We start from the raw sequence: 26,883 nt of genomic DNA on the forward strand, positions 1-26,883 counted from the left end.
TGGTAGAGCGTTGGCCTGGCGTGCAGAAGTCCCGGGTTCAATTCCCGGCCAGGGCACACAGGAGAAGCACCCATCTGCTTCTCCACCCCTCCCCCTCTCCTTCCTCTCTGTCTCTCTCTTCCCCTCCTGCAGCGAGGCTCCATTGGAGCAAAGATGGCCCGGGCGTTGGGGATGGCTCCTTGGCCTCTACCCCAGGAGCTGGAGTGGCTCTGGTAGCAACAGAGCGACACCCCAGAGGGGCAGAGCATCACCCCCTGGTGGGCAGAGTGTGGCCCCCCGGTGGGCGTGCTGGGTGGATCCTGGTCGGGCGCATGTGGGAGTCTGTCGGACTGTCTCTCCCCATTTCCAGCTTCAGAAAAAAATACAAAAAAAAAAAAAAAAAAGAAATTCAGGAGGAAAGAAAACTTCCAAGTTCCTTTTATGAAGCGAGCATAATTCTGATTCCAAAACCAGAAAGAGACAACACAAAGAAAGAAAATTATAGGCCAATGTCCCTGATGAATTTAGATGCTAAATCCTCAACAAAATATTAGCAAACTGGATCCAGCAATACATGAAAAAAATCATACATCATGATCAAGTGGTATTTATTCTGAGGAGGCAAGGATGGTACAACATTCATAAATCAATTAATGTGATTCACCACATAAACAAAAGGAAGGAGAACAAGCACATAATAATTTCAATAGATGCAGAAAGAGCAGTTGATAAAATCTAGCACCCATTTATGATCAAAACTCTTAGCAAAGTTAGAATACAAAGAACATACCTAAACATGATAAAGGTTTGACAAACCCACAGCCAACATTTTAATTAATGGACAAAAATTAAAAGCAATTCCCCTAAAATCAGGAACAAGGCAGGGGTGCCCCCTTTCACCACTCTTATTCAACATAGTTCTGGAAGTCCTAGCTATAGAAATCAGACAAGAAGAAGAAATAAAAGGCATCCAAATTGGAAAAGAAGTAAAACTATCATTATTTGCAGATGATATGATACTGTTTATAGAAAACCCTAAAGTCTCAGTCAAAAAACTACTGGACCTAATAAACGAATTCATCAAGGTGGCAGGATATAAAATTAATACACAGAAATCAGAGGCATTTTTATACATGAACAATGAACTGTCAGAAAGAAATTAAGGAAACAATCCCCTTCACTTTTGCAACCAAAAATATAAAGTACCTAGGAGTAAATTTAACCAAAGAGATTAAAAACTTGTACTCAGAAAATTATAAAACATTGATAAAAGAAATCAAGGAAGACACAAACAAGTGGAAGCATATACTGTACTCAGGGTTAGGAAAAATCAACATCATTAAAATGTCTATATTACCCAAAGCAATTTATAAATTCAATGCAATACCAATTAAAATAACAATGACATACTTCAAAGATATAGAACACATATTCCAAAATTTTATATGGAACCAAAAGAGAACACAGCCTCAGCAATCTTGAAAAAGAAGAAGAAAGTGGGAGGTATCACACTTTCTGATATCAAGTTATACTACAAGGCCATTGTACTCAAAACAGTTTGGTACTGGCATAAGAACAGGCATATAGATCAATGGAACAGAACAGAAAACCCAGAAATAAACCCACATCTTTATGGACAATTGATATTTGACAAAGGAGGTAAGCGCATACAGTGGAGTAAAGACAGTCTCTTTAACAAATGGGGTTGGGAAAATTGAACAGCTACCTGCAAAAAAAAAAAAAAAATGAAACTAGACGACCAACTTACACCATGCAAAAAAATAAACTCAAAATGGATAAAGGACTTAAATGTAAATCGTGAAACCATATGTATCCTAGAAGAAAACTTAGGCAGTAAGCTCACCAACATCTATCGCAGCAATATCTTTGCTGATTTATCTCCACAGGCAAATGAAATAAAAGACAGGATAAACAAATGGGACTATATCAAACTAGAAAGATTTGCACAGCTAAAGACAATATGAACAAAATGAAAAGACAAACCACACAATGAAAGAACATATTCAACAGTACATCTGATAAGGGACTAATAACCAAAATTTATAAAGAACTTGTAAAACTCAACACCAGGAAGCAAACAATTCAATAAAAAAAATGGACACAAGAAATGAATAAACACTTCTCCAAAGAGGACATACAGATGGCCAATAGCCAAAAAAATTGTTCAACATCACTAATCATTAGAAATGCAAATTAAAACCACAATGAGATACCATCACCTCATACCAGTCAGAATGGTGCTCATTAACAAAACAGCACACAATAGTTGCTGGTGAGAATGTGGAGAAAAGGGAACCCTCCTGCATTGCTGGTGGGAATGCAGACTGGTGCAGCCACTGTGGAAAACAGTATGGGGATTCCTCAAAAAATTAGAAACGGAACTGCCCTTTGACACAGCCATCCCACTTATAGGAATATATCCCAAGGACACCATATCACCGACTGAAAAAAAAAGAAACGCATTCCCATGTTTATGGCAGCATTGTTCACAATAGCGAAGATCTGAAAACAGCCCAAGTGTCCATCAGTGGATGAGTGGATTAAAAATTGATACATATATACAATGGAATACTATGAAAAAGAAGGATATATTACCTTTTGCAACAATATGGAGGAACCTGGAAACTATTATGTTAAGTGAAATAAGCCAGTCAGAGAAAGAAAAATATCATATGACCTCACTCATTTGAGGAATCCAAGGAATAATGAGAACTGAGGAATGGAATTGAGACAGAGGAAGGACCAAAGGGACCGTAGGAAAAGAGGACAGAGGGAAAGGGGATGATAGGATGGGATAAACCTGAAGGGAAGGGGGGAGAGCATTGTAGGGAGGGGGCCAAAGGAGATGTTGAGGGGAATAGGGTGTGGGGGGATGCATTTGGGATGACTCTAGAATCTATGTAAACACAGTTAATTAAATTAAAAAATAAAGAAAGAGAAAAAGAAATACATTTTACTAAAGTAATTGACACCTTTCTAGGATAGATAGAAGCTTTTCCTACTAGAAATGAGAACGCAGTAACAGTTGTTAGGAAATTGCTATCTGAAATTATTCCCAGATTTAGCTTGCCCATTAATATTGCATCTAATGATGGGCCTGCATTTGTATCCAAAATCTCACAACTAGTAGGAAAGGCACTCAATATTAATTGGAAATTACATTGTGCTTATAGGCCCCAAAGTTCAGGGCAGGTAGAACACATGAATCAGACCTTAAAGAAACTTTAACCAAATTTTTTTTTTGAAACCAGTGAAAAGTGGCCCACCTTACTCCCTTTAGCTCTCCTTAGGGTGAGGTACACCCCACCCCCTACAGGGAAGAATTCACTCCTTTTGAAATAATGTTTGAGAGACCCCCTCCCTTACTACCAAAACTCAAAGAAGAAATAAAAGCTGAGTTAAGTAACCATTCCTTCCTTAAGTACTTGTAGGGTTTGCAGATTACTCAGCAGGCTGTTCAAAAGACTGTCTGAGAGGTGCTTCTATCACTGCCAGGAAGTCCAGTACATCCTTCCCAGCCTGGGGCTCAGTCTGGGTAAAGGAGTACACCACCCAAGAACTGAGTTCCACATGGACAGGTCCACACACCTGACCACTCATCCTGACCACTCCCACTGCAGCCAAGGTAGAAGACATACCTTCCTGGATTCACCACAGCCGATTGAAGCCTGCAGCCCCAGCAGAGATGCCCCCATGGACAGCGGAGACTGATCCCGCCTACCCTTGTAAGTTGACCCTGAGAAGGATAACATGCCTTGCTCCAGCCACAAAATGAGAGCTGGCTGGTCCACATATGACTGAATCCTGAGGAACCTTGCCATAGGGCTCCTTATAATTGGACTCTGGGGATGGAGGGGGAACTAGGGCAGAAGACTATGAACTGTGTATCTGTGTCAACAAGGAAGGCCAAAAGGTCTCCACCACCTTGCTTTTCTATAGCTTCTATGAATGCCATGGAACTCAAAAAAGGACCTGTATCTATAATCAGACTCAATATTCAATATGTGACCCAGGGAATGACCAACTTTATATCTGTTATAACCCCACAGACCCTCCTACTGAAGCAGTGTTTGAAGTAAAAATAGCAAAGGGAGGAGGAGTTTGGGAATAGAAAGATGGGCCAACCATGGCTTAAACCAGGGTCAAAAGAAAGCCAGAACAAGTCACCTTAAGTTTTGATGCATGTACTGCTATGAGTTATACAGAAAGGGGGTGTGGCTCTCTGAGCTGGGAGAGAAGCTATAATGTAAATGAAAAATATATATGTGCTCATAGCTACTTCTATAAAATAAACGTACTATTGGTCATGTGTCTAATAGAGTATTTGGGAAAAGGACACCTCTAAAAGGAAAAAAGTCTATTTTTTAAAAAAGGGTAGCTCTGTCAAATTGCACCATCCAGGGGTGTAATCCCTTAGAGCTAATCATAACCAATCCCATAAAACCCTATTGGAAGGCTGGAGAAGTGCTAACATTTGGCATTGACAGGACAGGGCTAAATCCCGTTGTTCTAATTGTTATTAGAAGTCAGGTACTAGACCACCCCACTCAAGCCTTCCAAGTATATAAGTCTTTTTATAAGGAAGCAACTGAACCCCTACCTCCACCTCCACAGTCAACTAAGATCTTGTTCCTTAAAATGGCTGAGGAAATAGCCCGTTCACTAAATGTCGCTCTTGCTATGTATGTAGGGAACTCTAATAGGGGACAAATGGCCATGGGAAGACAAGGAACTAGTTACCACTAGGGCTATGCCAAATGTAACGACCCCTTGCACCTCTGATGACAGCCAATGGATTTTAAAACATGCTATCATAGGGCAGCACTTCTTAGCCAGAGGAGATCTGACTGAATCAGTTGGGGAACTGACTTGCCGTGGGCAATGGTATTATAATGCCACCTCCAAGAAAGGTGTGTGGTGGGGAAACCAGACAGAGAGAAATCTGTTGGCCATGTTCTCCGAGCTAACTGAAGCCTGACAGGACCCAGGCAGGGGCAGAGACTGGATAGCACCATGTGGACTTTACTGGATCTGTGGGAACAGGGCTTATACCTACCTCCCCAGGAATTGGGAAGGAAGCTGTATAATAGGTATGATAAAGCCCTCCTTTATCCTCTTGCCTCTGAAAACAGGGGAACTGCTTGGCTACCCAGATCCACAGCCCTTACAATGGGTAAAAAGAGAGCTCCAGATAGGAGACTGGAAATATGACGAGTCGCCCCTAGAGCAGATAATCCAATACTATGGACCTGCCACCTGGGCACAGGATGGCTCTTGGGGATACCTCACCTCCATTTACATGTTAAACCGGGTTATCCAATTGCAGGCAGTTTTGGAAATCATTACCAATGAGACTGGGAGAGCCCTAAGCCTCCTCACTCTTCAGCAAACTCAGATGAGAAACGCCATTTACCAAAACAGGTTGGCACTATCTGTTAGCAGCAGAAGGAGGAGTGTGTGGGAAATTCAATCTCACCAATTGTTGCCTGCAGATAGATGACCAGGGCCAGGCAGTTGAGGACCTTCTCAAGAAAATGACAAAACTGACACATGTGCCCGTGCAAGTCTGTCATGAATGGAACCCCAATAGCCTTTTTGGGGGATGGTTCTCAGCCTTTGGTGGGTTCAAAACCCTAATAGCAGTAGTCTTACTACTCCTAGGAACTTGCCTGATAGGTCTGTGTCTGTGGCCACTGCTAATGAATAGCATAAATAACATAATAGAGATCACTGTGCAGCGACGAACTACAGATCAGTGATCCTCCAAGGTACTTACACCCCCCACCCCCGTAGAGGAGAATGAGTCAAGGATTTGACCCATGATATAAAACCAGTGGGGAATGTGATAAGGTGCCAAAGAACGGTAAAACTTAGCATTAGCAACGCCATTTTAAAGAGGGAAAGCCAGGCCTCTTACCCCCTTCTCTCTGTGGATAAAGGAAAGAGAAGAATGCAGGAGCTTCCTGGCTTACAAGGGCAACTGGGTCATCTAGTCATAGTTTAACTGATTCCTAGAATTCTCTGAAAGGGTGCCTGGGCCACTTGCCACACAGAGCAAAGAAGATAGAACTTATCTAAAAACCTTAGAAAACAATGTTTATGTACCGTAATCAAGAATTCCTATACTTGGACTCACCCTAAAGTCATGAGAGTAACTATATCTCTGGACAAAGGGAACACAAGCCCCTCCTTACCCACCAGTACTTGATTTTGTATAAAAGCAGGTTCAGAACTGTATTAGAGCCTACATGATTTGGAATGTGCCTCATGTAGCTAGTCAGCTAACTAATAAACTCCTCAAAAATTCATCTAGATTTGGTGTCTTTGTGGAACTTGCAGGTTACATTAGAACAAGGCCAAACCAGCCCACCTCCCCATGGTAACTCTTCCTAAGGGTCCTTGTTTCAGTTTCCTGCACTTTCCTAAGTCACTGTCCCCAATCCAGGTTTCTCATTTTCCAGGGACTGATTGTAACCCTTTGCCCACTATGGTCTTCTACTGCCTTTGAGTGTTCATATCTTTTTTATTTGTTTGATGGCATATTGTGAGAGGAAAAAGAAGAGAGAAATAAGAGGTCAATTTACCTTGTCTTTTCTAGAAGACCTTCTGTCTTCTTGAGTATTACCACATGTCTTTTACTCTCTGCTGGCTGAGGGTCTGCACGTCCCAAAGGATGTTTGTTTTAGGAACAGTGGTTCCATGCGCTGCTATTAAATATATGTATATAAAGGATCTGATGACCAAATAATCATGGGAGATGTTATACAAGGATACTTTTCTGCAATACAATTATCTCTCAAATTAGTTGAGTGTCACTCATCAAGAAATGCCTTCAGAGCCAGCTGAAAATCCACGTAAGAAAATCATTCCCTTTTGTGATTACACACACACATGCAAACACATCTATGTTAGACTCAGTGTGTATACCCACCGTAGTCCCCAGATTTAGCTCTAAATTACTTTAGAGTCAAAATATTCAAAAAACATGCCCCAGTCTCTGAAGAGGAATCCCAAGCATATTTTGGGTAATGACATAAGTCAGCTTCAGTCCTGAGCAACCAGGATCTATGCTCTACCAGCATCAGCACACCATCGAGTGCAAAAGCCTTGCCCATGAATAGCATTTAAGTTCTTAGATTTTTACAACCATATTTTGTATACTCAAATGGAGCACATGCTCTATGGTGGCTTCCACCTTCTTGCAAAAACAAGGATTAATCTCCCTCGGCAACCAATGAAGTCCTCTCCCTTCCCAGGCATCAAGTGCAGGGAGAGCTCAAGCTGTTTTTGTTATTTTTTTTTTTCAGCTAAAATTTTTCTATAAAGTTGTCTCACATTTGATGGTGTTCTTTGTGAAATACCACTCAGTCTCTGCCAATAGTGACAAAGAGGCTTTAGTTCTGCAGTTACAGCTGAAGGGGAGGATAAAAGAGTCTCCGGGCTCTGTTTTCCAAGAGTGGGTGAAGAGCAGCATTTCCAAAGGTGCCCAGCGATTTTCTCCATTCTCAACGTTGACATTTCTTTCATGGTTTGCTTCCCTCCTACCCCCCCCCCAGGGAAGATGCTTCTGGCATGTCAAAATGCCACAAGTTCTGAATGCAGTAAGTGTCCCTGAAACACCCCTGGGATGACTTCACGGGGTGCTCAAGTGCCTGGCTGACTCACATGCAGCTCAGCTGCCAGGACTCTATGTGAATGCTGATTTCAATTAAATGCAAATTAACTGCAGTCCTACACACATAATTGTTTCAGTGGCCTCCGTAATGAGAGGCACAAATACTGTTCCAGGTTCCAGGCTGATCATAATGGATCACCCCCAGATGAGTGTCCAGCAAAGATACCCCAATTCTGCTGTGTTTCATCACCAACTAGTGCCTGGCACATAGTAGGTACTCATTAAATCTGTTAAATAAATGGGTGCATGCATGCATGTATGTTCTAGAGCCTCACTTTTATCACCACAGAGCTTTACTTCTGTAATAAAATCGGAGAAGCTGTAAGAGGCCAGAGAGTATGCCAAGAGAATAGTTGGTGAGGGGCTAAGCTGTGACCATGTGACCCACCTTGCCCCACGACCACAGCTACTGAACTGAGCCTCGGTCCGTCTGGTTGGGGCCACTGGAATGTGTGCAGACAGCTTCAGAATGCTGTCTGGGCACCACATGGCTCCACTTCCCCATCAAGCAGAACCTCAGTTGCTCATAGCACGAAACTGCTTTTTCTGCCAACTTCCTACAAAGCGCCTTTGCAGATGTCTCCCTTTGGCCAGGGAGCATTACAATGGGCCCATTCATGCCATAAAAAGGCTTCTTAGTTGAGGTTGCTAGCTATAACAAAAATGTGAGCTTTCCTGCCATTCCTGTCACTGTGACGCGACTGCCTAGATAGGCCTATATTCCCTATGCTCATCTTGCAACTAGTGGCTTCATGCAACTAGTTCTTACCAGGGGAATTGTGGGAGACTGGACCATCTAAAATGGCCATGAACTAGGTTGCACTTCCCTCGGTCTTACCATGTGATGCTGCAGTCCTGTATCCTGCCGTGGGGTCTGTGTTCACTCCCCTTTGTAGGGGGCTGGGGACACTTATTCCTGGAACCCAGCCACCAAGCCCTGAGGTGGTCCAGCTGCTGAAAGTCCAGTGTAAGTGTGCTGGCTACAGCCACAGCTGATATACCAGCAGACACCAGCCCTCAGCCTCCAAGCCATGCCAGGGGACACCAAACGTAGCTGAGACGAGCTCACTCCCCCAGCCCTGTCCACATTGCAAATGTGTGAGAAACACAAACATTGCCATTGTTGTAAGCCACTAAGATGTGTTTATTCATGATGCATCAATAAAGAACAGGAACGAGACTGTAAGTAGACATGGCATATGTCACTTCCGACAAGGGTGTTCAAGTAATAAGAATGAATTCTCCATATCCTCTCTTCCTCAAAGCCCTTGGGGCAGCTGAGTCTCCTAGGGTGATGTTTAGGCAGAGGGCGAAGGAAGGGCGGGACCACACCCTTCTCATCTCTCCTCCTCAGCACCTCAGTGATAGGGGCAATCCCTAACCCCGAACATGGGAGGGAAGGAAGTCAACCGGTACAGGTCGGTGACTGAATCATCCAGCTCCATCCCAGGGGCAGCCTTGTACGGCAAAGCTGAAACTGTCTCACATAGGCCCTGAGGAGGAGACTGTATCAATTTCCTTGCCACCCTTCAGAACCAGTTTAGAGGGGGCAGATGAAGCTTTGGCCCCTGGGCTGTGGTGCTAGATAGAAGTCTGAGAAGATTAGAGGCTCAGGGCAGCATCAGCACCTCAGGGACAGCCTGCCCCACAGGGCTCAGAGACCTGGGCCTAGTGTTATTTCTTGAGAGCTCCATGGAAAAGAAGCTGCCCATTCCCCTGGGTTACAGGGCCAGAGACCACCAAAGCCTCCCAATAACAACGCAGTGCCCTTGGCGTCGCTCCTGACCGTGGCAGAGAAGACTGGCCGCCTTCGCCAGAGTTGCTGCCACAGGAGGCAGATGGTGAGCTTCCCTGGGTCCCTTTCAGCATTTGCATATTATTTTGGGACCCCAAAAGGCCTTGCCCTCTGCCCACTACTAAAAATTTACTTCCTGACCCGAAAGATTTAAACAAATTCTGCTGGGAAGGTCAGACTGTGTCCCTGACACACTGGAATCTTAGTGTGAACTGTGTTGTTCCAGGAAATACCTTTTTGAATGTTCTGCATAAATGATGTTCTGCATAAAATATCAGTTCCTAACCCAGTCTCCTACCTGTGCATCCTGCTAGCTCCCTGGGGCCTGCCCACACCTACCTACAGCTTCCTTCTTCATGGTCTTCCACCTCTGTGACTTAGAGGTGCCTAACGTCTTGGCTTAATTTTTAATTCTATCTTTTTTTAAAAAAAATAACTGAATGGCGACCTCCACAGGGAGCAACTGGAATCCCATCCAAGGTAAAAAGGCTTTACTTTGCTCAATGAAAAAGTACAGTAAAATGACAGCTAGTCCACATTAAATCCCGGTAAGAGCATGCTTCACCAGTGAATTCTGAATGCCCCAAACTCACAGCTGCCTGGTATCTGAGGTGCAGTCGGGTCACCAACCCAGTCCTCTGCCAGCCTCAGAACAGTGTAAAACTTGGTTACGTGCTGTTTCCCCAAATGGCCTATAGGAGAATTGGGGTTTTATTTTTAATATTTTAACAGAGACCCTCAGACTGGAATTCAGGTTTCCTGTTTTATTCCTATCTTAAACAAACCTCTTTACTCTGGGGACCTCCAGAATGTTAGCGAGTCTCATGCGCTGCCTGCGGTGGCTTTGCACTTGGGCTCAGCCTTATCTCTTCCTGCTGTTTTGGTTCCACCGCTACAGGGACCCTCTGAGGCCCTTCCCTCTGGCTTCCTCTCTTCAAGGGTCCCTTTGGGTTTCTGAACTTCGTGTCTTCATGTCTTCATGTCTTCGGCGGAGATTTGCAGGATCATGTTTCTAAATTTGTATTCCACAGCCTTGGTCCCCAGGAGGAAGCCAGCTGCCTGGGTTTTGTCAGCCTCCACCTCTCTGTCCTCTACATCCCCTCACCCCTGTCCTCTCCTCCATGGGCGCTCCCTCCCTGTGGGCTGTGTCACTCACTGCTGACCTTGGAGAAGCGATGAAGGCCTTGGTGACTGTGCTCCCTTGGGCAGAACCAGAGGTGCCAAAAGCTGACTTGAGTTTTCGGCTTCCCCCGGGGTGGGACATTTCAAAGATTTTTCATGCTACATATCCCTGTCCTTCAGTCTCCTCACTGCAAGCCCAGACCCTGTCGACTGGACTCTTTCTCCTTAGTGAGGAAACCAGGCCTGATCTGCTTGCGTGTGGCACAGCACTGCTGTACAGACAGTGACCTTGCCAGATCTCCTGGACAAGGTCAAGCCACAATGCCACATCTGATGCTTCAGTGGGCCTCAAAAATACCTGGGGGAGGCAGAAATCTCCCTCAATCACCCCACCAGGGCTGTCCACTCCTTACAAGAGACCTAGACCCTGTGTCCACTCCCTGGATGAATGGCTGAGTAAGAGCTTTGCCTGAAGCCAGGAGCTGCAACAGATCCAGCTGCTCAAGCGGAGGTGGAGGAACGGATGCTGAAGCCCCCATGCACACCTGTCCCAGGCCCACAGCCTCGTGACTGCCTTATGTCTCCAAGGTATCCTCCTCACCCTGGCGAGCACACTTCCAATTTGAAGTGCTAGAGTCTGAGTCCCGTAGGAAGTGAAGAACTGAGAAGATGTGGATGTGGACAGACATGCATCCCAGAGTGCAGGACTGGATCAAAGCCACCTTCGACTCACTCGTGACTCAATTAAGAAGCACTTATGAAACAGGGGCCCCAGCTAGGAGATGCAAACACCCACCGACATGGTCCCTGTCCTTGGGATGCCCCAGACTCATCAGGGAGATGAGCTATAAGCCTGGGCTTCTTCCCTCCCCCACCCCCGCCCATACCTCCCCAAGACTCTCTGGAGCTGGGCCTCAGGATGCATAACATCTGAGACCTCACAGCTCATTCTGGTGTCCAGGCATGTTAACAAGTCCCAGGAGGGTCCACGCAATGAGAGGGGAGGACACAGGAGGAACAGCCAGCATAGAAGAGTGCAGAAACCCCAGGACCCCAGGAGTTAAGGAATAAAGAGCCTATAATGTGCCAGCCACCCTGCTGTGGCTCGGACTGTGGTGGTGAACAAAGCAGGTCTAGGACATCCCTGTTCTTTTTTTTTTTGTATTTCTCTGAAGCCGGAAACAGGGAGAGACAGTCAGACAGACTCCTGCGTGCGCCCGACCGGGATCCACCCAGCATGCCCACCAGGGGCGAAGCTCTGCCCACCAGGGGTCGATGCTCTGCCCCTCCGGGGCATCTCTCTGCTGTGACCAGAGCCACTCTAGCGCCTGGGACAGAGGCCAAGGAGCCATCCCCAGCACCCAGGCCATCTTTGCTCCAATGGAGCCTTGGCTGCGGGAGGGGAAGAGAGAGACAGAGAGGAAGAAGGGGGGGTGGAGAAGCAAATGGGCGTTTCTCCTATGTGCCCTGGCCGGGAATCGAACCCGGGTCCCCCACACACCAGGCCGACGCTCTACCGCTGAGCCAACTGGCCAGGGCCTAGGACATCCCTGTTCTTGTGGGGATGATGGACCTTGGTCCCCCCAACTAGAATCAACTTGGTGGAGAGGCGACACAGGGGAAGGGCATTCTGAAGTCAGAGAACAGCAGTGCAGGATGAGAGAGGTTTATGTGATGGGTGAACAGCTCTGCTGAACAAGGATGGAGGAAAGGATAGCAGGCTGGAAGGCAAAGGCATCTTAAAACAGAAGCTTCCACTGCAGATGCAGAAAAGGAACATTGGGAGGAAGGAGAAAGAACCGAGGGGACAGCAGAGTTGAGATGGGGGCTGCAGGACGAGCTGCAAAGATGACAAGTCCTAGGGTGTGTCTGTGGGAGGACGGATGGAATGGAGGGAAAGCTCTAGGTCACTCAGCCAGGAAGTCCATGGACCGACTATTCCCCTGAGGAGGAAGGAGCACGCAGCCCTGTTTTTGCATCTTCTACCTATAAAAGGAAAATTTGCTATCAGCCGTGAAATAAAACCAACCGTTGTTACCACTGCAAGCATTTGGGGTTTGCTTTCTTTTTCTTTGAACGGAAGCAACCATGGGTAAGTCTGCCTGTACATGTCTCAGTTTCCCCCTGAAAACCAGGTTGTTCAGAATTTCCTTAACAAATTGTGTTTTTTCCTGTAACCCATACAGAGTTGAAAGAAAGAAATAGCTGGAAAGTACCAATTTATTCTATGCTTTACTCCTCTAGCTAACTGAGGATGGTGACTTTTTTGTGTGTTGTTACCACAGGAATTTCAGTCTTGGCTTGGGACCTATAAATAAATCCTCTGAACATGCATGTTTGTTTGCTTTTATAGTTCATTTCAAAAATACATAATACACTATAAATTCTATGTATGCCCTTTCCTAGCATAGTTGCCAAATTTGTGTTCTTCATTTCAGCTTGGCGTAACAAAAATTGGTTATACAACTTGTTTTGTATTTGGGAGGGGGGGTGGCCATAATTTGCTGCACCTTGTTTTACAAAACTTGACTACTGTTTCTAAAATGTCTTGACATCCTTACAGGAGTCATATTTGTGGAGATGAATATCTCTACTTCCTGGAAGCTGGTAATAAATGTGCTGACTGTAGCATGAATGTGTTTGTAACCCTTGGCTCTCCAGAAAGTTCTGTTAGGAAAGGAAACAGTTTAAAGACCAAATTCACAGCCACAAGGTTTGGTTCCAATGTCCAAGCAATTTTTTCCAGGGCTCTGCAAACCCTCCCTTTGCTGGACCCCCGTGTAGCAGCATGCTGAGGGGTAAGAAAAGCCTGTGTTTCCACCATAGGTTTTCCATGTGGTAAGGGGCAAAGCTCTGGTTTCCTCAATTCTGCACGGAAAATGCAATGCCCTTCCCCTGTGTCACCTCTCCACCAAGGTGATTCTAGTTGGGGGGACCAAGGTCCATCATCCCCATAAAAACAGGGATGTCCTAGATCTGCTTTGTTCACCACCACAGTCCCAGCCACAGCAGGGTGGCTGACACATTATAGGCTCTTGATAAATATCCACTGAATGAATGAATGAATGATTTCATTACTTAACTCCTGGGGTTCCTACACTCTTCTCTGCTGGCTGTTCCTCCTGTGTCCTCCCCTCTCATTGCGTGAACCCTCCGGGACTTGTCTACATACGTGGACACCAGGATGAGCTGTGAGGTCTCAGATGTCATGCATCCTGAGGCCCAGCTCCAGAGAGTCTCAGGGAGGTGTGTGTGGTGGGGGGAAGGGGTGCGTGGAGAAGCCCAGGTTTACAGCTTATCTCCCTGATGAGTCTGGGGCTTTCCTGAGGACAGGGACTGTGTCTGTGGGTGTTGCATCTCCTGGCCAGGGCCCCTGTTTCTTAAGTGCTTCTTCAACATGTCTGGTGTTTAGCAATAGCTCAGCAAGGGTGGGTGTGTCGATATTCTAATCCTGACAGCTCGCTCCCACTGGTCCAATCCAAAAGCCTCCTTGCACAGCTTCTCCCAGACAGCAGAGCTCAGGTTGTAGGGGAGCTGACATTCGGTCAAATACCTTGGGAGACCCTGGGTCACTATGGTAGCGTGCACAGGTGGCGCCGAATAACCCTGAAAAAGTAAAAGTTTTGTCCCTTCAAGCTGTATGATATATTTTTTTGATAGAAGATAGTATACTTTGGAAGAAAAGGCATGGGATTTGGAGACCTGGGGCCACAGTTTGAAATCTGTTTCCATCTCTTGCTAAATTTGTGACCTAAGATGACTCAGTTTTTCTCAGTGTTTCCTAATTAGGAAAACCCATTTCAAAGATTTCTGTGAGAATTGCATATAAATGCAAAGCTCTATGTAAACACTGACTAAAACTGATGAACCAGAAGTAGTTAAGTATCCCTTAACGGTGGCTGATTAATCTGCATATTCCTTCCTCTTAGTCTCCCTCCCAAACACATCACTCAACCCTTTGGTCACTTTACTGCATCTTCCAGCAGAAAGGAGGTATAAGAAACATGCATTCTTATTTTACAATTCCAATACATTACTTAATGGCAGGTGGAGGTGTTCTGTCCATTTAGGCTGCAGGTTTGTGAGCATTTGCAGAGGGCCCACCCATGCCCACCACCACTTTCCTGAGGAGGCTGCACGTGGCAGGGACACTGCCCCATCCTGGCGTGCATTGATCCACTCTTCTTTCTACACCAGCACACTTTCTCTCAAGACACACCTATGTTGCTCCTACATGACCCCTTCTTGTGCAGGGGCGTTGGGTCTTTGTAGCTTGGCCCATTTACACAAACAGCTTTGATTAGTCTCATTCTCTGTTCACAGTAATTGTTGTGCCGGCCAAAGGAGGCTAAACCTGCACTCAGACTAAACCAGTTCACAGCAAGTGCTCCCTCCTTCAACACACACACACACACCCTTTCTGTATTCTTCCTACATAAATGCCTGAATTTACAACATGAACAATCCCCACAGTGGCTGTGCCGAGTCCTAAGCCAAGACTTTTAGAGCCTTGTCCAGCTGCTGCCCTTCTGGGCTGAGCCTCACTGTCCCTGCTCTAATCCTCCTTGAGGGGAAGGCACCCTCCTGGTGACTTCCATAGCTTAGACCACAGCAAAATGCTGGCCTCTGATTTCAGCTTCCCCCAACACAGCAGCCACATGGTGTTTTAACATATGATTTTGGTGACTTACACTCTGGCACACACTGACCAAGTGGAAGCACCCGGGCCTGGTGCAGCGCTGAGGAGGTGCACTGGGGACAGGGAGCCATGAGGTGTGTGGCAGCTGGTGGACAAGCTGGAAGAGGCAGTGGCTGCTGTGCTATCATCCAGTCCCTTTGAGCCACTGCCCCTCGGAGCTGATCTCTGCATAGAATCTAGAGATGACTGGCAATCTTCTGTCTGATGATCACTGACTGGAAAGTGTTACTGGGCATTGAGCTGGCACAGCTTTTTCCTGAAATGACTGTTTGCCTGAGGAGGATGAGTCATCGACAGTGCCACCTTTCAGGCGGGGCCCAGGTTTGGGCTTTCAGTACCTTGCTGATGATTCAGGCCTCGCCCAGCTGGGACCCAGGGGTTGTCTATCCCCACTTTCTCCTTGAGGAAGGAGGTGACAAAGTTGAGCAATGCATAGTGGGGATGACCACTGTGCCCTTGGGGGATGTGTGTCTTGCCTCCCCTTCATCACCCTGATAAAGCTTTGGCAAGTCTCTGGGCTCCGTAGCTCCTTGCCCCAGGGCCAGAACTGAGTCCCGTCTGACAGCTGAGGAGTCTGTGCCTTTCTCTATTGTGTCACTAGGTCGCAAGTCCGAAACCTCAGGTGGTTTGCCTCCAATGACCACCGTGTCCTCTCTCTCCTTCTTTGGTGTTTTATTTACAAAGGAGTAGGATGGTGTGGCATGGTGCATTTCTATTTAATTAGCTACAAGAGTCTGCGTCAGCCCCTATCATCCACAAATTATTGCCCATTGTAATGTGGCATCTATAGAAATATTAAAGATCAGGACTTAGAGCTTGACTCTCAGCATTAGTCTTTACCTTGTCCAAAGAAAGCACATGACTGAGTAGACCCAGGACAAGGACCTGCAGATTCTGTAACATCACATAAGCAAAGCAAAGTGGGCTGTGGCTAAGGAGACACATTGTCACCAGCTAAGATGGGCTGCCAACCAACTGAAGATTCTAGTTGCTCTGCTGGACCAGGGTGTTATGGGACCCAGGGAGAGCCTTCCCCCCCAGTCTGGGGCATGAAGGATGGAGCTGAGTCTCACGGTTCAATAGGCCTTGTGAAGGGTGAGCACCTAGTAGAGGCGTAAGCAAGCATGAAAGCTCAGAGGAAAGAGAAACTGGGTAGTTTGGCAGCTGCAGAGGTGGAGAGTGGTGAGTTAGGCTCTGGAGGGGGGGCAGGACTGGACCTGGAGGGAGCTGATGTGATGTGCATGAAAGATCTTAAGCAGGGGATCAACAGTGCAAGTCAGAGAGCTCTCTCTGGTGAAGAAGCAGAAGGAGGGAAGAATGGGAACAGAGGGGTCCCCTGAGAAGCCAGGAAAGAAAGGTGGGTAGCTCAGAACATCGGCCGTGGTAATGACTATGACAGAAGATGCAACAGAGGAACAAGAGATGGCCAGTGAGATATGGGGGTTAGTGAATGGCAGGAGGGCACACTGGGTCTCTGAGGCTTCTGGTATGGGCATCTGGGAGCACAGCAGAGCCATTCACTGAAACCGGGCTCATAGGAAGAGAGGCAGGGGAGGGAGGACACAGGTTGAACTGGAAGCTCCCAGGCTCCTCAGTTTCCAGTCTTAGCATGCAGGCATATGGTCTAGTTATGGGCATGTTTAGGTAGTTGTAATGCCTTCTGTGGCCCATGTGACCCTTCACCCCCATGCAGTGGGGACACAGCAGGACCAACTGTACATGCGAGTAGTGCAGAACTGGGACAGCTGGTCAGCTCTTCTCTGAATCACATCGGGAAGACAAGTTTGTTTTCACCATGGGAATGCTACATAATTTGTGAGATTAAAAAGAAAACAATGTTTTTAACCCTAACATAAAAGACAATAATCATTTCTTTCCCACAAAGCAACCATGAGGTCTTCTTATAAATTCTCAGAGTGCTAACTGGTACTAATTAATTTTACTACATTGGTAAAAGGGTCAAGAGTCAGGTCGCCAACCCATCAATTGTAAATAACGCCTACTGTGTGACAAAGCATCTAGGTAAGAGAGGCAGAGATATGCAGGGTAGTCCATATCTTCAAAGAGCAGTGATTATTATAAAGGTCATTCACGCAAACAAATAGCTCTAGTTATAAAGGCCTATATTTCGTAAGTGCTGTTAGCCAATGATCAACACAACCACAGGGTGGGAGATATCAGTTCTGACGGAGTTAGTGGGGTCATGAAGGACTTTGAGGGCCTCAGGTCGCAGAGCTAAATGTGCTTCATGCATCAGGCTGGACTTCACTAAATACCACAGTGGGTCCTTCTGTCACCATGAAATAAAAAGGTCTCAATAAAGGTCAAGCACACACCTTAGGTCCAACCTGTTAAACAGCCCTTTTGATAGGTGAAAATGGTTGACTACTAACCATATCATTTGGTTCAGTAGAACAACCCCACTTGACCCGAGGCCTCCAAAGGAAGGCCCACAGCCTGCGAGGAAGCTTGGCAGCCTCCGTGAATAGCATCTTCACAGCCACCCCCGAGAGAAACACGTTCCAAGGAGCCCACTCCCTCCGCTGAAACAAACTCTCATGCTTAGATGCCTGTGGACAGTTTGGAAAGTCCGCCAGCATCATCTACCCTACTCCCCAGGTTCCCGGGCTTATGGACATAAAAGGAAAGTAAAATACGATTAGGTCACACCTGACCAGGTGGTGGTGCAGTGGATAGAGCATTGAACTGGGACACGGAGGACCCAGGTTCGAGAACCCGAGGTCGCCAGCTTGAGCACAGGCTTATCAGATTTGAGCAAGGCTCACCAGCTTGAGCCCAAGGTAGCTGGCTTGATCAAGGGGTCACTCGGTCTGCTATACTCCCCCCCCAATCAAGGCACATATGAGAAATCAATCAATGAACAACTAAGGAACCACAATGAAGAATTGATATTTCTCATCTCTCTCCTTTCCTGTCTGTCTGTCCCTCTCTCTGACTCTCTCTGTCTCTGCCCCCCCTCAAAAAAACATTAGGTCACACGCATGAAAAAAACAACTTCTCCCAACAGGCCTTACATCAGAAAGTCTCACCGTTACTGAAGCTCTTCAACTGTGGTGGCATTCAGGGTGTCTGCATCAACTTCCCATCCAATCTTCTGCAGAGAAGACTCACCACTCATCCCAGCCCTGCCTGCTGAGCATGCCCAGTGTTGAGAAACTCCACTGGAACTCAGCCTGCATCTGTCCCAAGAGACAATCTCCTAAAGGCGAGCTGAGTCAGACTGCTTGAAGCAAACTCTTTTCAGGTCTGAGTGATTACTCAGCCTGTCAACTGATTAGCACATGGTGACTCCCTGGAGCGAGGTCATGAACTTGAAGCATAGGTTTAAAAGTGTATTAGAGAACTATTTCAACATTTGTATGGAGATGAGGAAAAAAAATAGTTTTTGATAATAATGTAAATGGTTACATTTTGGCCCTGCCCCTTACCCCAGGATTGTGGAACCACAGGGTGATGATGAGATTAGTGCAGTGGTTCTCATCAAAGTGTGTGCCAGGGTGCACTGGTGTGCCCTAGAAGATTTCCAGGTGTGCCCTGTGGTATTCCAGAGAAATATGTGCCCATTGGGGACCAAAAAACCAACAGGGTTTATGGAGTTTAGATTATTGGAGTTTAGATTATTAGATTATTATTGAGTTTAGATTATTCCCCATGTGGGGAATTGGCTGTAAACTGACAGTCTGCTCAACCCCCCACCACACTTGCCTGATTAGGTTGCAAAAGGCTGTTAAGCTGTGGTGCTGGATTGTTTACACTACCCCCCATGTTCCCAGGAAAGACTGGAGGCAAGTTTCTCCTATCCTTTGGTGTAAAGTTAAGATGATATATATGAATGAAAAAACTTAACGCATTCATGCTGGGACCTGCTGAATTTACTAAATCTTATAAAGAATGTATCTATATATATAAAAAGATAACTTTTTTGTCATTTTTTTTATTTTTTAATCCCTCTTTTTTATGAATTCTATAAAGCATAACTCAAAAATATAACAAAAATGTTTTTTAATGTCAGAATAAATTTAATTCTGTTGTATTTATTTTGTTTAATTACCATAAAAGCACGCTTGGACTTTATTTTTTTTTCTTTAATATTTGACTTAATTATTATAACATATTTCTCAGAAATTTGTATATAGTGCACCTACAATCATTTGTAGGATTTTAAATGCGCCCCGACTTCAAAAAGTTTGAGAACCACTGGATTAGTGTGTAGTATATTTAAATTCATTCCAGGAAAGTGTTTTTGTTTTTTTAAGAAAGTGTCTTATTTTAGAATTAGAAAGAATTCTAAAAAATTAAATGGAAACCTGAAGATCTTACACAAATGCTTTCAGATATTACTTCATTGGTCCTTGCCACTCGTTTATGGCTCGTGTGGGCCAGGTTTGGATGCCAGGCAAAGCAGGGGGCCGGCCAAGGTCACCTCCTGTGCTAGCAGAGGTGCGCCTCACAAAGGCCCATGCACTGGAGCAGCCGGGGGACAGCTGTCCCGGCAGCTTGCCATGGGACTCACAAGTGCTTTCCTTCCATCTCTGTGGTGCCATGGGGGAGGGGGGGAAGTACCATCAGAGCTGACCTTAGTAGCCAGACCGTCTGGTAATGTGGAGGCCCAGGTCCCTGGGAGCCCTCTGAGCCCACCTGGGTGGGCGGGTGAGGGCCGTTTGGAGAGGGCTCCAGGCCCACGGTCCTCATTTCAAAGAGATCAGCCCCGATGTCATCATCCTCAGTGGTAGCCCTGCCTTCTGCTTCTGTAGAAACAAAAGTGAGTCCTACAAGGGCGGATGGGAAGGAAACTGGGCAGGGAGAAAAAATTGAGCAAGCAGGAGAAGAGAAAATAAAGAAAATAAGAAAATGAGAGGAAAGGGGCAGAAAGAGCAAAGTGTTGCTAGTGCCAATGCTTTCATGTCCCTAACAGTGGTCTGTAGCCGCTGACCACCCTGTGTGTGCCCTGGTGTGGCCTGCATGCGACGTCACTGACCATTCTGTGGAACATGCATCACGGGAAGCAGCTCAGGGTGTCCAAGGGAAGCAGAAACCTCAGCTGCTGCCCCTCCTGGGCGTGGAAACTGCAGAACTGAATACTGCCCTCCTAGGCATGGCGCACACAGGACCTCCTGCGGGAAAAACTGATGCTCATTTTACAAAGGAGTACACTACTCCTGCCCCTTGTCGATTTGTGGAGGCAGGGCTCTGCTTTGCCGCTCCAAACCTCTCTGCATCGGGGCACACCCACCAAGTGGCACCAGGACCTGTCTGTGAGGTCTGGGAAGGAGACAGGCGCAGGGTCAGGACACACCAGAAGCAACAGAGCCTTTGGCACCATGCCACTGCCCCTGCTGCTGCCCCCAAGTGCATGTCCGTGAAACAGAGAAAGTCCTGTGCCTCAGGCTGTAGGCAGTTGCCAGGATGTGCCAGCCCACACTCACCAGGGTTGGCATCATGGTGAAAAGGGACCCTAACTGATTCTTTTCTGTGAGTCCCAAACTAGACTGTGCTCTTCCAGAGCTCAAAAGTCCTCCAACTGATGTGGCTCCTTTCTGGGGCTATGAAAGGCAGCTGTGGACACCTAGCCCCCACCGAGGGGAGTATGAGCAGCACGGTGGCCTGGCAGAGGTAAGACATGCGAGCACAGCACAGAGGAGCTCTGCACATCCCAGCAGGCAAGGCAGGTGAGTCATCTCCTCATCCTCATGCCATGTGATTCATGCAGCCCGAGGCAGGACTGACACACAGGATGTGACCCACACGGTTCGGGCGTAGTTAGTAGGAAGAGAGGGGGAGCAGGAGGCACTGTGTTCTGAAAGCCTATCTCATACCTGACCAGGCAGTGGCTCAGTAGATAGAGCGTCAACCTGGTACACTGAGGACCCAGATTCGAAACTTGATGGTCGCTGGTTTGAGTGCAAAGGTCGCTGGCTTAAAGCCCAAGGTTGCTGGCTTAAGCCCAAGGTCACTGGCTTGAGCAAGGGGTCACTGGCTCAGCTGGAGCCTCCTGGTCAAGACACATATGAGAAAGTAATCAATGAACAAGTAAGGTGCCACAACTATGAGTTGATTCTTCTCATCTCTCTCCCTTCCTATGTCTGTCCCTCTCTGTCTCTCTCTCTGTCTTTCTCTTGAAAAAAAAAAAAGGAAAGAAAAGAAAGCCTATCTCATGTCTAAAGAGAGACCAGTACAGTCAGCTACTCCTGACTTTCTTGCCAGGATGGCTGATCCGCTTCTCACCCTGACTATAAATTCTGAGTTGATTTCCTAAAAATATGTCAGAGCTAAAAAAAAAAAAAAAAAAAAAAAAGGCTAAAGGAAGCACACCACATTCACTGCTCACCTCTATGAGTGGAGGCAGGGACACAGTTTGTGGAAACAGGTCAGGCAGAGGGAGTGGCCTGGAAAACCACCATCTCTTTGCATTCACAGGCCACTGAACATGAAGAAAAACTCCCAAAGGAGGAGGTGAGTTAACGATCCGTGTGGATCTCTGCAGAAAGCCTTGACGCTCAGCTCTGTAGGACGGCCGGAGGCACAATGGCCCTGGCTGAGAGCAGGGGAGGCATGCGGCCACCCCACAGTCCTTCCTCCTGCAGGACTGCACACGTGAGCCGCGACTGATCTAGCCAGACTCACGGGGACACAAACTCGACTTGAGCATGATTACTCATCTTCCAAAAGTAACTTAATTAGCATGAATCTTCCAGGTGCCTTGAAATGATGCCCAACCTACCCCCACTTTCCCGGGGTGTGAGAAGGGTAGGCATCTGCAGGTCCACCCACCTCCCCTCCGGCCCTCTGTGTCCCTGCTCCACGTCCCTGTTCCATCATTTTGACCCTTTCTTTTCGCTTTATCTCCGAGACTTGGTGACAGTGCCACACCCCTATTAATCTCGAACGTAATGGCATCTCTACCACTTCCATTTGAGAAAGAAATCGCTTTGCCTTTTCCATTTGACTCGACAGTATAAAATATTTATGATCCCTCTGATACCTCCAGACCCCTCCCTCCATTGATCCTCTCTGTCCATAGGCACTAAGTGCTCACTTTGGGAAAAGTACTTCCCATCCCCCAGGGAACCAGCCCAGGAGGGCAACACTCTGTGTGCCCAGGTGCTCCATGTGCACTAGGTCACCCATTGGCTCCTGCCACTCACACGGGGAGCTCTCCTGGGTTACCAAGCACCTCCTCCACCCCCCAGGGCACTGGGTTCTGCTATACCTTCTTATTTTTTCCCACCTGTGCTGTCCTGCTTTACCCAGACCTAACTGATACCTTTGAGTCTCCTGTGATCTCAGGGGTTAAGTCAGAGCAGGTGGGAGTGTGGCTGCTAGGAAAGGTCCACTGGGACCCCAGGGCAGAGACAGTTGGCTTCGGTGGGTGGTCAGGTCTTCCAGGGGGACAACATCCATATTGCTTGTTTCTGAGCCTGGCTGGAGGCTGTTTTCTTGCCTTTCTGACATGACTCTTTCTCTCTCCTTGCTGGTCCATGTGCAACACTCCTGACATCACCACACCAGTCATTCCTCTGAATGTAGTCACTGTGGTAGGGGCAAAAAATAGCACTGGAAACAGACTGAGACACCTGTCCTAACTGACCATGATACAGAGTTCTAAGTCACTACACCCTCCTGAGCCTCAGTTCTGAATAACAATCATCGTCGCTATCCTGAGAGGTTAAGGAGGGTTCTGTGTTATAGATTTAAAGAGCGTAAGACCACAGTGGGCCCTGGGTAAGTGCTCAGTCAATATGAGCTATTGCTGTGGTTGTCTCTGTTGTCGGGTTTATTCAGGACAGGACAGTATCCATCCCGACCATTGACAACAGCGACATGTCTCTGGCGAATGGCAGGGGACAAGGAGAACTGGCTAGAGGTTTTGTTCCTGCCTCAGCTTGAACTCCAGTAGCCTGGAGACAGTGAGTAGGAGCATAGGAAGCATGTTGGGCAGTGGGATAACCAGCCTGACCCCACACCCCTAGTCCCTAGTGTAATTCCCTATAGACAAGAGCAGTTCAATCAGTCCTGGACATATGGATTCAAGGTCAGCATCCCCAATCGCCTACCAAGTGTTTTCATGAAGAAGGCATGCCATATCCCCTCTCCCCACCCCACCATCAGAACATGACTTTCAGGTGTCCCCAACTCCAAGAGTCCTGCTCTTTGCCAACTGTATAACTGTGTAACCTTGCCGTGGTTAAAAACAAACATTCTGGACTAAAACAGACATGGGTCCCAATTCTGGCTCAGGTACTGACACCCAAAGCATGCTGTTTAACTTCCAGATGCTTCGTTGTCCTTAGTTTTGAAATGAGGGTCATACCAGTGACCAACTCATAAAATTACCACTTCCTTACGTAGGGACTCTAGGAGACGTTGCAGGCAAAGAGATCATCACCACGCTCGGCACAGTCTAGGTGCTGATAATGTGGAGGACGATGGCCACAGCTATTCATGAGTAAATGCACTAAATCAGAGGGCATCTGACTCACCAAATCCTCTAGAGCAGTGGTCCTCAACCCCTGGGCCATGGACCGGTACCAGTCCGTGGGCCATTTGGTACCAGTCCACAGAGAAAGAATAGATAACTCACATTATTTCTGTTTTATTTATATTTAAGTCTGAATGATGTTTTATTTTTTAAAAAATGACCAGATTCCCTCTGTTACATCCGTCTAAGACTCACTCTTGATGCTTGTCTCAGTCACATGATACATTTATCTGTCCCACCCTAAAGGCCGGTCTATGAAAATATTTTCTGACATTAAACCAGTTTGTGGCCCAAAAAAGGTTGGGGACCACTGTTCTAGAGATCAGGTCCCATGACTTTCAGAATTATGGTTCCTGCTGAGCATCTTGTTCAGGTCAAAGGGAAGAGATTTTTGGAGAAGTGATTCTCAGACAGAGAGCATGTGCCAGCCAGCAGGGAGATGCTACCTCCTCTGGCCTGACAAACAGTGGAGGGAAGGAAACCCTGCCACAGAGCTGACAGGCCAGTTGAGCTCATCCACCCCTCACAGGGCAGGATGGGGAGATTCGGAGCAAGTAGAAAATTCACTCTTGAGTCAAGTGTGGTCAACCTGACAAGGGGGCCGGTTTCAGTCACAAAGTTATTTTAAGGGGTGGCCACGGGAGGCTGCTTTGAGGTTGCTGCCTGCGAAAAAAAATGTAAGACTGGGAAAACGTAACAGAAATTATGAAAAGTCACCCTGCCTAACCTGGTACATTCCCCAAGTGCCTGTACTCAGGCGGTGGCTCAAACAGCTACAGAACGGACAAGTGTCCCCCCAGCCGGTTGTCCTGGACAGACCAGGGACATGGGAACTGCACAGCTCCTTGCTGGCCAGCTCCAGGCCTCCTGGAGAGCACTCAGCATGCATTGCCGTTTAACATGGCTCCATCCACCTGCCACCATGGGCACTGCTGTTTAACACGGCTCCATCCACATGCCACCATGGGCACTGCCGTTTAACACGGCTCCATCCACATGCCACCATGGGCACTGCCGTTTAACACGGCTCCATCCACATGCCACCATGGGCACTGCCGTTTAACACGGCTCCATCCACCTGCCACCATGGGCACTGCCGTTTAACACGGCTCCATCCACCTGCCACCATGGGCACTGCCGTTTAACACGGCTCCATCCACCTGCCACCATGGGCACTGCCGTTTAACACGGCTCCATCCACCTGCCACCATGGGCACTGCCGTTTAACACGGCTCCATCCACCTGCCACCATGGGCACTGCCGTTTAACACGGCTCCATCCACATGCCACCATGGGCACTGCTGTTTAACACGGCTCCATCCACCTGCCACCATGGGGCACTGCCCTGGTCTTTGTACATTGAGGAGAGGACTCTGCTAAAGACTGGAGATCCCAGTGCCCACAGTCCAGACCACAAGCCAAGAAGGGTAGAAATAAAAACAAATTGAGAAAGGGCTTGTTGCTGGCTTCGCTGGATGCAGAAGAATGAGAAGTGTTTTCTTAGAGTAGTCAGTCTCAGAGAGGAGGGCTTCAGAGGCAGAAAACCCAAAGGGACTGCAAGACGTCCCTCTCTAAGTTTGGACCTCAACTCTGTGGGACCTTTCCGCCACCAGCCGACCATGCATGCCTCCAGGCAGGCAGGGCCATGAAGACCTCTCCTTGGCTCTCTAAGCCTAGACCTGGTATCTGTGATGAAACACTGGCTAGGGGAACAAGTGAGTGAATTCCAGCCTGTTCTTGGTGGTGGCTTTCAAACATGACTGCAGGTGCTGCGACCCTCTTCCACTGAGAGGGGTGTCTGCATCCCTTCCCCTTGACCCTGGGCAGCAGTCTGATTACTTCTACTGTCCTGGCTGAGCAGAAGGGGCACACATGTGACTCCAAAGCTAAGTGATCAAAGGTCATACAGCATTTGCATTTGCTTCTGGGACACTGAGCCACATAGAGGATGCCCCCCACCCTGAAGCTGTCATGTTGGAGAAGCCATGTAAAATGATATCATGGAAAGGCCTCGACACTCTAGAGCAGCGGTTCCAACCTGTGGGTCGCGACCCCGGTGGGGGTCGAACAACCAAAACACAGGGGTCACCTAAAGCCATCGGAAAATACATATTTATTATACAATACATTTTTATATGTATTTCCGATGGCTTTAGGCGACCCCTGTGTTTTGGTCGTTCGACCCCCGCCGGGGTCGCGACCCACAGGTTGAGAACTGCTGCTCTAGAGAGAGAGAGAGAGATGCTCAGCGTGATGCCAGGCATTTGACATGTGAGTGAAGAAACCCACCAAAGAATCCAGGCCCATCATGTAAGTCACTTCCTGCTCTTCAAACCTCCCCAGCAGAAGCCCCCGACGCTGTGTAGTGGGACAAGACATTCTTGCTGTGCCCTGTCTGAGCCCCTTACCCAAAGAATCCATTGCTATTTCACCTATGGAAATTCTAGAATGCTTTGTACATGAAAGCAGGAAAATGCAACAGTCTCTAAGACTCAAGGCAGGTGAGCCTGTGTTAGCCTAGATCTTCCTCGCTGGTAAAAAATAAAAATAAACAACAACAACAACAAAAAAACACAATCAGGATGTTGATCTTTAGAAAAAAAATTAAATTCTCTCTTCAACGAAAGCCCATAACTTCTTCATTTAACCTCTGAAAAGATCGTAACAGCTGGTCCCCACTTTCACCTTATCACAATAAGTAGCTTTTTAGTTTTGTTTATTTCTTCATTTTACCTTTATTTGTCACACTCCAAGAAAAATGGGGAGAAAGAGATAACAACAGCTTTTAAAAACATAAATAGCATTGTCATGAAATGAGAGCTTAAGGGCAAAAAAATAAAAAAGCAATCCTGTAAGCACTGAAGGCACATCTCAGGGTGCAGGCCATATTTACCTGCTTCGTCTCTACACCCCCATACCTACTGAAGTGAGATAGACCTCCACTGCTACTTATTAAAGTTAAGCTTTTTTCTCAAAATCATACTTCCTTCTGGCTGAGCTGAGACAAGGAAACCAACCTTGAACTAGAAGTATATGGACAAGAACGGGAAGAAAAGTGACCGAGAATAAAATCAGCAGACGTGTTTTAGTAG

General features: G+C 47.1%; 1 long non-coding RNA gene across 1 annotated transcript in view; it reads right to left on the reverse strand.

Moving 5' to 3' along the window:
* LOC136306726 (uncharacterized) overlaps positions 1 to 18,480 on the reverse strand; it is a 146,856-nt gene extending 128,376 nt beyond the window's left edge. Inside the window, exon 1 of the long non-coding RNA XR_010725665.1 lies at positions 18,342 to 18,480. This is a non-coding gene — a long non-coding RNA (uncharacterized lncRNA). The remainder of the gene's footprint in view (positions 1 to 18,341) is intronic.
* Between the last annotated feature and the right edge of the window lie 8,403 nt (positions 18,481 to 26,883).

This window comes from Saccopteryx bilineata, chromosome 5, assembly GCF_036850765.1.
Source record: "Saccopteryx bilineata isolate mSacBil1 chromosome 5, mSacBil1_pri_phased_curated, whole genome shotgun sequence".
In the NCBI taxonomy this organism is placed as follows: domain Eukaryota; kingdom Metazoa; phylum Chordata; class Mammalia; order Chiroptera; family Emballonuridae; genus Saccopteryx; species Saccopteryx bilineata.